Source organism: Telopea speciosissima, chromosome 1 (assembly GCF_018873765.1).
Source record: "Telopea speciosissima isolate NSW1024214 ecotype Mountain lineage chromosome 1, Tspe_v1, whole genome shotgun sequence".
NCBI lineage: Eukaryota > Viridiplantae > Streptophyta > Magnoliopsida > Proteales > Proteaceae > Telopea > Telopea speciosissima.
The window spans coordinates 83700536-83714115 of record NC_057916.1 but is presented as its reverse complement, the minus strand read 5'-3'; the positions used below and the strand labels follow the sequence as shown (position 1 = coordinate 83714115).

The window sequence follows — 13580 nt, the reverse complement described above, 5'->3', positions numbered from 1 at the left end:
CTCAAACAAGGGTACAAGACATCCAACATGACAACCCTACAAACTAGATAGGAAAACACATCTGTATATGTACTTTCTCTCTCTCTCTCTCTTATTTGGAAAGTCAATGTTTCTATCACAAAATCATGTGGTACCTTTCAATTCAGAAGAACTAAGAAGGAACCTTCCTCAGCCACTTACCTGCAAATATTTCAACATTGCCTTAGCTACCTCATCAGTTGGATTAATCATCCTACATCAAAGGAAAAGGAAAGTAAAAAGACAAGAGGAAACAAAGATTCTTTTGTCTTTTGTAAAAGAAAGTCAGAATCACTTTTATGTCTTGTATTAGTTCAGATTCTTGGTCCATTTGGCCAAGCAAACATGATGCCTTACAGAAGGTTCAACTCAGTCACTTGATTCACAATATGACCTGGCTTCAAGCTCTGAAATTTTTACAAGCAATAACTGCTCCCTTTCAGACGCAGCTGTTTCAATCTGTCAATTGAGATAATATAGAACAATTTGCACTTAACTTGCCCTCAAATGAGACATACATAAAGAGAACTATAACACAGAATTAATATTAGAAAGAAAGAATTGAACAGTTCCATCATGCTTCCGAGCTTATAAAGAACATTATAAAATTTCACATGGAGCTGCTATTGAGACCTAATATAATAGGCAGACATAATAATAATATGTTGAAATAGGCTACTTACCTGATTTGGGTAATTAGTCCTAGTCATATTAATAGGCTGCCCAGTCGGGTTCTTCTTTCAAAAGCCCCTATTGAGCTATTACTTGGCTCTTTTTCCTTTATAGTCCCACCTGGATGCGTTTGTTATGCTAGGGATACAAGGTCCCCTGGTAAACTTGACCCACGTAGCCTCCGCTGCATTTTCTTGGGTTATTCTGCTACCCAAAAGGGGTACAAATGTTACTACCCTCCATCCCGCAGGACTTTTGTCAGCATGGATGTTGTCTTTCATGAACATGTTCCATATTATGTGTCCCCACCTCTTCAGGGGGAGAGTGTTAGTGAAGATGTGCTGACTATTGACTCTCCACCTCCACTTCAGTCTGTTTACCATGAGTCTGAACCAGTTCGGCCTACCCCTAGTACTCCCCCTGAGGCAGGGGAAGAGGTTCCTACACAGGGGGAGACCATTTCTATTCAGGGGGAGCAATCTACCCCGGTCCAGACTCCTATCCAAAGGACTATTAGTGAATTTCAGAGGAGGATTGATGCCAGTAATGTGAAGACCTATGCAAGGAAACATAAGCAGGTTCAATCAACTGTTGCTCCAGTACCCATCCAATTGCCGAACCCGGATCCAGAACCTGCCTCTCCACCTGGTAATGATCCTGACTTACCTATTGCTCTTCGCAAAGGTGTCAGAACTTGCACTCAGCATCTCATATCTCATGTTGTTTCTTATGATTCCCTTTCCCCATCCTTTCGTGCCTTTATTTCCTCTCTTTCTTCTGTTCGTATTCCTAACAATTGGCAGGAAGCTTTATCAGACGGAAAGTGGAAGGCAGCTATGATGGAAGAAATGGACGCCTTGAAGAAAAATAACACATGGGAGCTTGTGGTTCTTCCACCTGGGAAGAAAACCGTTGGATGTAAATGGGTGTTTGTAGTGAAACAGAAGGTGGATGGCACTGTGGATAGGTATAAAGCACGACTCGTGGCCAAGGGGTTCACTCAGACATACGGCATTGATTACCAGGAAACTTTTGCACCTGTTGCAAAGTTAAATACTGTTCGTGTGTTATTATCTTGTGCAGTCAACCTTGGATGGGATTTGCAGCAACTAGATGTAAAAAATGCCTTCCTAAATGGAACACTGGATGAGGAGGTGTATATGGACATTCCACCAGGGTTCTCTTGTGACAGAAACCAAGGAAAAATATGCAGACTGAAGCGCGCACTTTATGGGCTGAAGCAGTCACCTCGAGCATGGTTTGGCCGGTTCCACAAGGCCATGATTTCTGTGGGCTATAAGCAGAGTAATGCTGATCACACACTCTTTATAAAGAGGGTTGGTGAAAAACTCACTGTTCTTATAGTCTACGTTGATGATATAGTGGTTACTGGCAATGATGGCGATGAGATCAGACGGTTGAAGACTTTCCTTGGACAAGAATTTGAGATTAAAGATCTAGGAAAACTACGATACTTTCTTGGGATTGAAGTAGCCAGATCTTTTAAAGGCATTTTTCTCTCCCAAAGGAAGTATGTCCTAGACTTTTGGCTGAGACCGGGTTGCTAGGCTGTCATCCTTCAGATACCCCTATGGACCCTACTGTTCGACTCAAGGAGAAAGAGGGTGAGCCTGTTGATAAAGGCCGGTACCAAAGACTTGTAGGGAAGTTGATTTATCTTTCACACACGTGTTGGAATATGTACTCTGGAATAGCGTGGGGGTATTCTGGTCTTTTTGGGGTAATTTTATTCTTCTTATATTATTTTGGTATTCCTAGTTATAATGGGAATTCCTAATAAGAATAGGTAAGGGGGTTAGTCCTATTTTGATTAGGAGTCATTCCTACTTTGATTAAGAGTAAGTTTCATTCCTAATTAGACTAGGAATAAGGTGTAATTCTGTTTACTATAAATAAAGGGGCTGGGTGATCGATTATGACACTCAAGCATTCAAGCATTCCATCTTCTCTGCTCTCTTTTCTCCTCTCTAAAGTTACTGGTTACTGAGTCCTAGGTTTTCTACATGGTATCGAGCAGAACTAAGTACCGGATTCTCTCTCAGAATCGCTGTTTTGAGAGTCGTTTTTATTTCTCGAGTTGAAGAAGAAACCCTAGTTCATAGATGAAGAAGAACTAGGGTTTTGTATTGTTTCGATGACGATTGTGTATGAATATCATACCGCTACTACTCGATCGATTTACGACTTATTCTACTCGCGAGACACCCCGCCGCAACTATTTGATTTATGGGATTCACTCCTCTCTGGTTTTATTTTATCTTTCTTTGCAAACTATTTGATCGAAGACGAAGATATGCAGTTCCACCATATTGATGATTTTATTGCTGTTTTTGTACATGGAACCGTCTTGGCTGCTATTTTAGTTACCGCTTCATGGCTTTTCCCTGGAATATCATGGTTCATGGTGTCGAATCTGTATTCTCCGCTTCGTCCTTCCACTTTGCCGCGCCTTTTCTCTGGTTTCGCCTCAACAATTCCTTTCTCGATCGCCATTGCTTGCACCTTTGGTTGCGTCTCGAGGAAGGAGCTGATGGAATCATCTTGTTACCCTCGTCCACTCTCAACTCCTTACTGCTGAGAATCGTTGATCGTGGTTGAAGTCTTGAAGATGATGGTATTTCCACGATTTTATGCTTTATTTTAGTTCCTGATTTCCATATATGCCCCTGCCTTTATGTCTAATTCAATCAATATCCTCATGAATTCCAATGTTGCGTGACAGAATTTTATCCTTTTTTAAATCCTACTTCCCAGGTTTGCCCCTACAGTTTACTATTACCCAATCTTCCCAATTTAATTACAAGTTTACTCTTGGCCTTGCGTTTGCTTTACTTGGATTTCATCTAAATTACACCCTCTAATTTCCTTTTTAAAATGGGCCGGGCCACCCTCTTATTGGCTTTTTCAAATGGGTCTTTTCTTGTTTTTGGTTGGGCCTGTATTTCAAACCAGCCCATTTTGGGCATCTCTTTCTCTAAAATCTGTCCGGGCTCATCCTCTTTACTCAAGCTCTTGTTGGGAATTTATATTGGTTGGGTGTTTATTTGGATTCTTGCCCATCTATTTTACTCATTGCATCCCATTGCTTTTTGTTTACCAAAAAGTCCTTGCAAAATTCTGATTATTTACGGAACTGCCATTATTTTTTCATACATTCCCCTATTTGACTACCCAATTGACCCTTAAAATTCTGGTTTATTACCAATTTGCCCTTTGGCTTGGATTGTATTTAAAAGTGGATTTCCACCAAACTACAGCTATGCCATTTTTTTTCCAACACCTTTCTCTTTCAATAATTCTAATTCCCTTCATATCCCATACCTTTGGTATTTACCCATAACACCTTTGGAAACTTCTGGTAAATTATAATTTTGCCATTCCTTCCTTTTTACTTACCCATAACACCTTTGGAACATTCTGGAATATTATGTTTTTGCCCCATCTCTTACATCATCTCTATTATATCCACATGTACTACATGTGAGGGGGGGGATTATGTACAATACACCTGCAGACATTGAAGAACGCAGAACTTGCAGGAACATTGGTGCAAAACATAGAAGATCAGTTTTCTCCACCATTGCCATTGGGTATCCTTCGTTATTGGGTTGAGTTTGCCGTAAGGGGAGATTGAAGTATTGAAGAGTATTGAAGATATTTGGTTGTTGCCTATTTGAGGACTTTCGATTGGGTTGATACGATTTTTTCCCGCTCGATTCGGTTTGTTTTTTGCTTGTCGCTTCTTAGTTATTTCACTTCAAGATTCTAAGTCACTATGACAATCTGAGATTCATCACTGGATAGCTATTGAAGATCGTTGAAAGCTACCTTTTTTGGAAGACATTCCAATCCCAGTTTGCTGATCATGTCTTTCCAAGTTTTGAAGATCTATTTTTTCAAGTTCTTGAAGGTTTATTTGGGAGCTGCATTCATATGTCAAGCTGGATTCTGCTGCACCTTAGTTTTTTTCCCATTTTGTTCAAGTTGGGCATTAGTACCTTGTATGCGCCAACTTGAGGGGGAGTGTTAGCATTATTTGGAGTTCTTTTTTCTTTAGTTCAAGCTGGATCTTCTTTGTTTACTTATTTGTATAATCCATCTTGAGGGGGAGTGTTGGAATATGTACTCCGGAATAGCGTGGGGGTATTCTGGTCTTTTTGGGGTAATTTTATTCTTCTTATATTATTTTGGTATTCCTAGTTATAATGGGAATTCCCAATAAGAATAGGTAAGGGATTTTGATTAGGAGTCATTCCTACTTTGATTAAGAGTAAGTTTCATTCCTAATTAGACTAGGAATAAGGTGTAATTACATTTACTATAAATAAAGGGGCTGGGTGATCGATTATGACACTCAAGCATTCAAGCATTACAACTTCCATCTTCTCTTCTCTCTTTTCTCCTCTCTAAAGTTACTAGTTACAGGTCCTAGGTTTTCTACAATGGCAAACCAGCCGACTTTGATGCTAAACATGCTACTCAAAAATCGAAAAACAAAGCTAATCATACTAAGGTTGTCACTCCTGCTCCTCCTACTGACACTGGACTATCCAAGGATGAACTTCAGGCTTTCCGTCGTATGTTACAGGCTTCCGCTGCTTCTACTACATCAACACCTGCCAGTTCTTCCACTCCTCCAGGTTCACATTTAGCCCACTCAGGTATTTCTTTTGCTGGTCATTGTGCATCGGTAGTCTCCTCTCCTTGGATCATAAACTCCGGTGCCACTGATCATATGACTGGTAAAGATAAAGTACGGGTGGCTGATGGCTGTCTCTCTTCTATCTCTAGGAAGGGCACTATCAGTTACACTCCTTCCTTACCTTTATCCTCTGTTTTACATATTCCTAAATTTACCACTAATCTTCTTTCCATCAGTAGTCTTACCCGTGATTTAAATTGCAAAGTAACTTTTTTTCCTTCTCACTGTGTATTTGGATCTGGCAACGGGGCGACGATTGGATGTGGTAAGATGCATGGTGGATTGTACCTGCTTGATAATGGGAGTCCTCCTTCACCACCACCTTTGGCTTCTCCTATACATCAAAGCGCGTTAGTTTCTTCTGAACTTCAACAATGGCATAACAGACTAGGTCACCCCCCTTTAGGAACATTATCCCTTTTATTTCCAGCATTAGCTAAAGAATGTCATAGAAACAAATTTTTTTGTGAAGCCTGTGTTTTGGCTAAACAACATTGTTCTACTTGTTCCATTTCTAATAAAAGAAGTTCTTCTCTTTTTAATCTTATTCATTCTGATGTTTGGGGTCCTAGCCGGAAACCATCTCTCAAAGGCCATCGTTGGTTTGTTTCTTTTATTGATTGTTATTCTAGGAGTACATGGGTCTATTTCATGCACAACAAAAGTGAAGTTTTTTCTTGTTTTCAAAATTTTCATAAGATGATTCAAACCCAATACAATGCCACTCTCAAGATATTGCAAAGTGACAATGGTAAAGAATACATGGATGGTCAGTTCCAACACTACCTTGCTACCCATGGTATAATCCATCAAACTAGTTGTGTCGATACCCCAGCTCAAAATGGTGTGGCTGAAAGGAAAAACCGACACCTCCTTGAGGTGACTCGGGCTCTTATGTTTGCCCATTCTGTCCCTTCCCAATATTAGGGAGATGCTGCCCTGACTGCTGCCTATCTCATCAATAGGCTCCCTACCCGAGTCCTTGACTCTGACACCCCTGCTTCTTTACTGCAGGGTTCTTCCTCCTTTGTCGTCCCACCTAAAGTTTTTGGCTGTGTCTGTTATGTTAGTGATACCCGCTCTCCGAGCAAGCTCAAACCCCGTGGTGATGTAGCCTAGGTGAAATAAATCTCACTTAGGACCAGGTTCTGTTTTAGGGTTGGCCGAATGGGCAGTTTAGGGTAACTAGGGCAAAATTAGGGTTAGGAATGGGAGATTGAGTTAGGGTTTATTGGGTAATGGTCTGCAGAATTTTAGGAGTCTATTAGAATAGGTTTTAATGAGGTTTGAATAAGAAATAGAAATTCAGAAATATTAGGGTTAGGGTTTTGGGTTTTCGATTTAGGATCTAAGCTCAAACTAGGGTTTAGGAGCAGATTTAGGGGCTGGGCTTTAGGTCGAGTTTTCCTAGCGAGGAGGGGTGGTTCGGTGGACTTTGGTGGGGTTTTGATGGCTGGTTAGGTCTAAGCGGATCTTAGGGTTTCTGGGTTTTATGTTGAGGGAGGGATTTAGGGTTTGTAGTGGATAGGTGAGGTCGCAACGAGATCGAGTGGGAGGGTTCTGTGATGGACTGTGGTTAGGTTTTGAGTGTAATCTGATGAGGGAATAGGGCTGTGATGAATGTAGATGAAGCTAGGGTTTGGGGAAGTCGATTAGGTTAGATGGAAATAAGAAGAAGAGATGATAAAGTTGCAGGAAATTGTAACTCTTCTCGGAATTGCAGAATTTCAGCAAGAAGAACCTTGAAGAACTTGAAGGAAGAAGAAGACGAACCTCCCGATCGCAAGATGCAAGGAGTCGCCGGATTACTCCAGCCCTAGCCCTTGATATTACTCACAAGGGGTCTTGATATGACACACAAGACAGAAGCAAAGCAGTCATGGCGGCAGCAGCAAGAAGAAACAAAATTTCAAACATAATAGGTGGGGGAGCCTCCCACGATTCTACTATTTATAATAATAAAGGGGGCCTAACGGCCTTACAAATAATCAATCTAAAGCAATCCTAATCAGATTAGGAGTTGGGATTCCTAATCGAATCCTAATTATAAAACATAGAATAGACTTATACTCTAAATAGGAGTATAAGTGTAAACAACGAAAACAAATAAAATACTAATCCCTCTAAAATCGTGGAGGGGAACTAAGAAGATAAACCATGAAAAGACGGTTTTAACCCTAGGCTAAAAAGAACAAACAAATAAAAAGGCTCCAACGAAAAATCAAAGAACGGCCAAATTAATCATGGTTTCGACACCGCATCAACTCTCCCGACTTAGAAACATTCATCTCCGATGAATGGGTGAAATCCATGCAACGCTCTGGCAACTTGGGGCTGAGCTTGTTGACTTCCTGAATGGGAGTACACGTACCATGCTTGTGTGAAGATACTCGTCCACGAACCTTGTGATGAGGAGGAGGAAGTAACATGTGGGCAGCGCTTCAACACTTCCCTCGCACTCGTTGAAGTTATAACAGTGGGAATATGGTCTTCAAGTCGTGGGGCCTTCTCTTGAAGAACCAAGGGGGCATCACAAAATCAATGTGTTCAACCTCCAAAGGGTCTTCAATATTTATAACCTTCTCATTCAGCCCCACCTCTTCAAGAACAAAGAACTTGCTTGATATTGTCTCCCGTGAAATGTTCCCAATTACCTTGTCACAATCAACCACATCATCCATGAGAACTGGAGCAATTGTATGGACACCTTGAGCACCACCATCTAGATCTTCAAGGTGACGGTCTAAGTCTTCATCACTATCGGGGTAGTGCATATATGCCATGCTCATCGTGCTCTTCGAGAGGTTTCCTCGCCTTGGCAGCCACATTAACAGTCTATGCTTTTGTGGGCAATCTTTGGCATAGTGCCCAAGTTCATTGCAATGGAAACACTTGTGGGGTTCATTGCTGTCCATGGGAGCTTTACCTTTATAATCAGCACGTGGAGGACGGAAGAACTACCAGCGAGTAGCCTGATCGAGTAGGACCAGCGTGAGAATTTCGGTTCGATTGTGACTAGTGGTAGTAGACTTGAATGCTGAAAAAGTTTTGACAGTACCCTCGGTGGAAGAATCAAATCCTCTATTCCCAACCAATAATTCTTCACCTTCAATGCCTTCTCAAAACAATCCTTGACGTCCGAACATCCACAACGCCAATAGCCCCGAGGATGTCGATCTCAATCCCAACCGGAATCGGGACAACATCCGAGTAGCACTTTCTATTGTGTCGGTGCGAGATGAGAGAGAGTCAAACTTTTGCATGTACTCGGATACGATCATGTTCCCTTGACGAAGGGAGTTGAATTGATCTTGCATCCGAGCGGTGTAGTGTCTTGGTAAGTACTTCTCTTTCAAATCATACTTCATATCCTCCCGGTTGGTAGGTGCTTTACCTTCACGTTCCATGTCCCGCTCTGCCTTGCGCCACCATTCTCGAGCGAGAACCAATTAGTTTAGTGCGTGCGCTCATCTTTCGGTCTTGAGCAAATCATACTCAAAGTAGTCATCTAGGGCAGCAAGCCGGTCATAGAATTTTTGTGGATCACCATGCCCATCATACTCTTTCAATTCTAGCTTGACCTTCTGTATCGAACCCCTGGTTAGTAGCTTCATCTCCAAGAAGTAGGACCTCAAATATTCCTCAAAGTTAGGTCTTCGAGGTGCTTGTGGCTCTGTCCCTGTCTTCTCTGTAGTCATCTCTGTCATACCTACGCGATCCCCGTAGTCTCGGTCATGTCTAGACCGATCTCTGTGGTCCCGTGACGTGCTGGGATGACTTCTATGATATTCATCCCTTCCCGAGTTCCATGTACTTCGAATGAACTTGGAATCTGTCTTCCTCTACATATAGAGGGTTGCTTACAAGAGGCACACTTGCCTTTGTTCTATTGTTGTCATTCGATCACCAAGAACTTGCTGGTGCTGTTGAGATCTTCTGCAGCATAGCCATGATTGCAAGAAGGGAATCAGGTTGGGGTGGTCGTGTGGGATCCATAGCAGGGGCTGCCATGTTCAGCCATGTCTCGATACCAATTTGATGTAGCCTAGGTGAAATAAATCTCACTTAGGACCAGGTTCTGTTTTAGGGTTGGCCGAATGGGCGTTTAGGGTAACTAGGGCAAAATTAGGGTTAGGAATGGGAGATTGAGTTAGGGTTTTATTGGGTAATGGTCCGCAGAATTTTAGGAGTCTATTAGAATAGGTTTTAATGAGGTTTGAATAAGAAATAGAAATTCGAAATATTAGGGTTAGGGTTTTGGGTTTTGATTTAGGATCTAAGTTGAAACTAGGGTTTAGGAGCGATTTAGGGGTGGGCTTTAGGTCGAGTTTTCCTAGCGGGGAGGGGTGGTTCGGCTGGACTTTGGTGGGGTTTTGATGGCTGGTTAGGTCTAAGCGATCTTAGGGTTTCTGGGTTTTATGTTGAGGGAGGGATTTAGGGTTTGTAGTGGATAGGTGAGGTCGCAACGAGATCGAGTGGGAGGGTTCTTGTGATGGACTGTGGTTAGGTTTTGAGTGTAATCTGATGAGGGAATAGGGCTGTGATGAATGTAGATGAAGCTAGGGTTTGGGGAAGTCGATTAGGTTAGATGGAAATAAGAAGAAGAGATGATAAAGTTGCGAGAAATTGTAACTCTTACTGGAATTGCAGAATTTCAAGCAGCAACCTTGAAGAACTTGAAGGAAGAAGAAGACGAACCTCCCGATCTGCAAGATGCAAGGAGTCGCGGATTACTCCAGCCCTAGCCCTTGATATTACTCACAAGGGTCTTGATATGACACACAAGACAGAGAGAAGCGGCGATCATGGCGGCAAGAGAAGAAGAAACAAAATTTCAAACATAATAGGTGGGGAGCCTCCCACGATTCTACTATTTATAATAATAAAGGGGGCCTAACGGCCTTACAAATAATCAATCTAAAGCAATCCTAATCAGATTAGGAGTTGGGATTCCTAATCGAATCCTAATTATAAAACATAGAATAGACTTATACTCTAAATAGGAGTATAAGTGTAAACAACGAAAACAAATAAAATACTAATCCCTCTAAAATCGTGGAGGGGAACTAAGAAGATAAACCATGAAAAAGACGGTTTTAACCCTAGGCTAAAAAGAACAAACAAATAAAAAGGCTCCAACGAAAAATCAAAGAACAGCCAAATTAATCATGGTTTCGGCTTCTGCATCACGTGGGGTCCGTTGTATTTTTTTGGGATATTCTCCATCCCAAAAGGGATATAAATGTTAACATCCTCCTACACGTCGTACCTTCACCAGTATGGATGTTGTCTTTCATGAAACTCTCTCCTATTATCAATCCACACCTCTTCAGGGGAACACTTTCAGTAAAGATGTGATGGTTGAGCTTCCCGTACAGACCCAGACCCGGGTCTAACCACCTGTTGATCCCACCCCTCAACCGACTATTGCTTCCACCCCTCTTCCCTCTGCTGGTGCCCAACCGGATTTTCCCCAGGGGGAGCACTTAGACGATGCCTTTGCTGGTCCCCAACAGGATTTTCCCCAGGGGGAGAACTTAGAAGATGCTGAAAATCCTATTGGTGCCAATTCCCTTCAGGGGGAGATGACTCCAATCCAACAAACCATTAGGGAATTTCAAAAGAAAATTAACGACTCTAATCTCAAAACCTATCACAGGGGACATTCCAAATACAAGCAGCTCCCATCCACTGCAACACCAGCACCACCACAGTTGTCGGCCCTGGAACCAAATCAATCTCCAACTAACATATCTTCTCCTTCTTCTCCTGATTTACCTATTGCTCATCGTAAAGGTATTTGGGCTTATACCCAGCATCCCATTTCTCATGTAGTCTCTTGTGACTCCCTTTCTCCATCCTTTCATACATTTGTCTCTTCTCTTTCTTCTGTTCGTATTCCCCAAAATTAGCAGGAAGCTTTTACAAATGGAAAGTGGAAAGCAACAATAATGGAAGAAATGCAAGCCTTAAAAAAGAATGATACATGGGAACTTGTGGTTCTTCCTCCAGGAAAGAAACCAGTTGGATGTAAGTGGGTGTTTGTGGTGAAACAGAAGGTAGATGGCACTGTGGATCGATACAAAGCGCGTTTGGTTGCAAAGGGATTTACTCAGACTTATGGGATCGATTATCAGGAGACTTTTGCACCAGTTGCGAAATTAAACATTGTCAAAGGATGGAGAATAGATGTGAAGAATGTCTTCCTCCATGGAGAACTTGACGAGGAAGTGTATATGGACATTCCACCAGGTTTCTCTTATGATAAAACCAGTGGGAAAGTTTGTAAATTGAAGTGTGCTTTATATGGGCTGAAACAGTCCCCCCCGTGCTTGGTTTGGACGATTCCACAAGGCAATGGTCTCTGCGGGTTATAAGCAGAGCAATGCTGATCATACCTTGTTTATCAAGAAAAATGGTGAAATGGTAACCCTCCTAATAGTTTATGTGGATGATATTGTGGTGACTGGGAATGACAATCATTAAATCACCCAGTTGAAGACTTACCTTGGGCGAGAATTTGAAATAAAGGATCTAGGAAAACTAAAGTACTTTCTAGGGATAGAAGTTGCTCGGTCTTCTAAAGGCATCTTTCTTTCTTAAAGGAAGTACATCCTAGATTTATTGACTGAGACTGGGATGCTAGGGTGTCATCCTTCTGATACACTTATGGATGCTACTACCAGACTTAAAGAAAAGGAGGGAACTCCGGTCGACAAAGGTCGTTATCAAAGATTGGTTGGTAAGCTCATTTATCTGTCTCATACAAGATCAGACATAGCAGTATCTATGAGTATGGTCAGTCAATTCATGCATGATCCGCATTCCTCTCACATGGATGCTGTTATCCAAATCCTTCGGTATTTAAAGTCAGCACTGGGAAAAGGAATTCTTTTGTCTCCGAATGGCCATCTTCGTGTCGAAGCATATACTGATGCAGATTGGGCTGGTTCCTCTGATAGAAAGTCCATTTCTGGCTATTGCTCGTTTGTTGGTGGCAACCTTGTTACGTGGCGTAGTAAAAAGCAGAACATAGTGACAAGGTCTAATGCTGAAGCTGAGTTTTGTGCTAGGGCACAAGGTATTTGTGAGATGTTATAGCTCAAAGGTTTATTACAAGATATTGGTACTCCTGTTCGTCTTCCCATGATGTTATATTGTGACAACAAGGCTACTATTGGCATTGCCCACAACCCTGTTCAGCATGATCGTACCAAGCAAGTGGAGGTTGACAGGCATTTTATTAAAGAAAAGTTGGAAGGAGGGCTAGTGTGTGCTCCTTTTGTGCAATCTGCTAACTAGCTTGCTGATGTGTTCACTAAAGGCTTAAGTGGGAAAGTTTTTCATCCTATTCTGGTCAAGTTGGGCATGGTTGATATTTATGCTCCAACTTGAGGGGGAGTATTTAAATAGGCTACTTTACCCGATAGAAGTAATTTAGTCCTAGTTATATTGTGTTTTATCTTTTTCAGTTTTCTCTCTTTTTCTGTTTTTTCCCCTCAGCCGATCTATGTTTTGGCATTCCTAGTGGGAATAGGAATTCCTAATAGGATTAGGCTGAGGTGGCATTCCTACTTCTACTTTGACTACATTTAATTCTGGTTATTATAAATAAAGGGCCTCAATGATCGATTTTGATCATTCAAGCATTCAATCTCAAGGCTGTTTACAATCTGAAACATATGGAATACTTTAATTGGTAACAATAACAATATATTTTTTTAATTAACATACATTTTATTAAAAGAAAGATAATACGGTATAACAGGCCTCCAAGGAGGTAAGAGCACAGATAAGCAGGTCCAAAGTGGCCTAAGTTGAACATGCTATCTCAGGCAGGACATACCATATACTTCATTTGGTTATTCAAATCAGTTTTCTATTATACACGATTTTCCAGAAACCTAGTTCAGCTTTTTATTATCTACATTAAATGTTCAGCAAACAAAGAAGAAAACCAACACTTTGAATGTGAGAATGCAAGAGCTTAATGAAATTAGAGGGGAGAGGAAATAGAACGACATCTACAGTTTTACGAACTCCAGCAGGTCTCTCTCCGAAAATAGCATCACAGAACATATATGCTGATCTCTCACTCTGCACAAATTGGTGAAATTGTGACTATGAAGCAGTGAAAATTAACATCAATCACAGTTATTATATCCAG

At 41.5% G+C, this 13580-nt stretch overlaps 1 long non-coding RNA gene across 1 annotated transcript; it reads right to left on the bottom strand.

Annotated features, from left to right (window-relative positions):
* Positions 1-200: 200 nt before the first annotated feature.
* Positions 201-13567, bottom strand: LOC122640362. The gene is made up of 4 exons (XR_006329651.1): positions 13557-13567; positions 9287-9292; positions 413-477; positions 201-232 (listed from the first exon to the last, which is right to left on the bottom strand). It is a non-coding gene; the product is annotated as an uncharacterized LOC122640362 (long non-coding RNA).
* Positions 13568-13580: the final 13 nt, after the last annotated feature.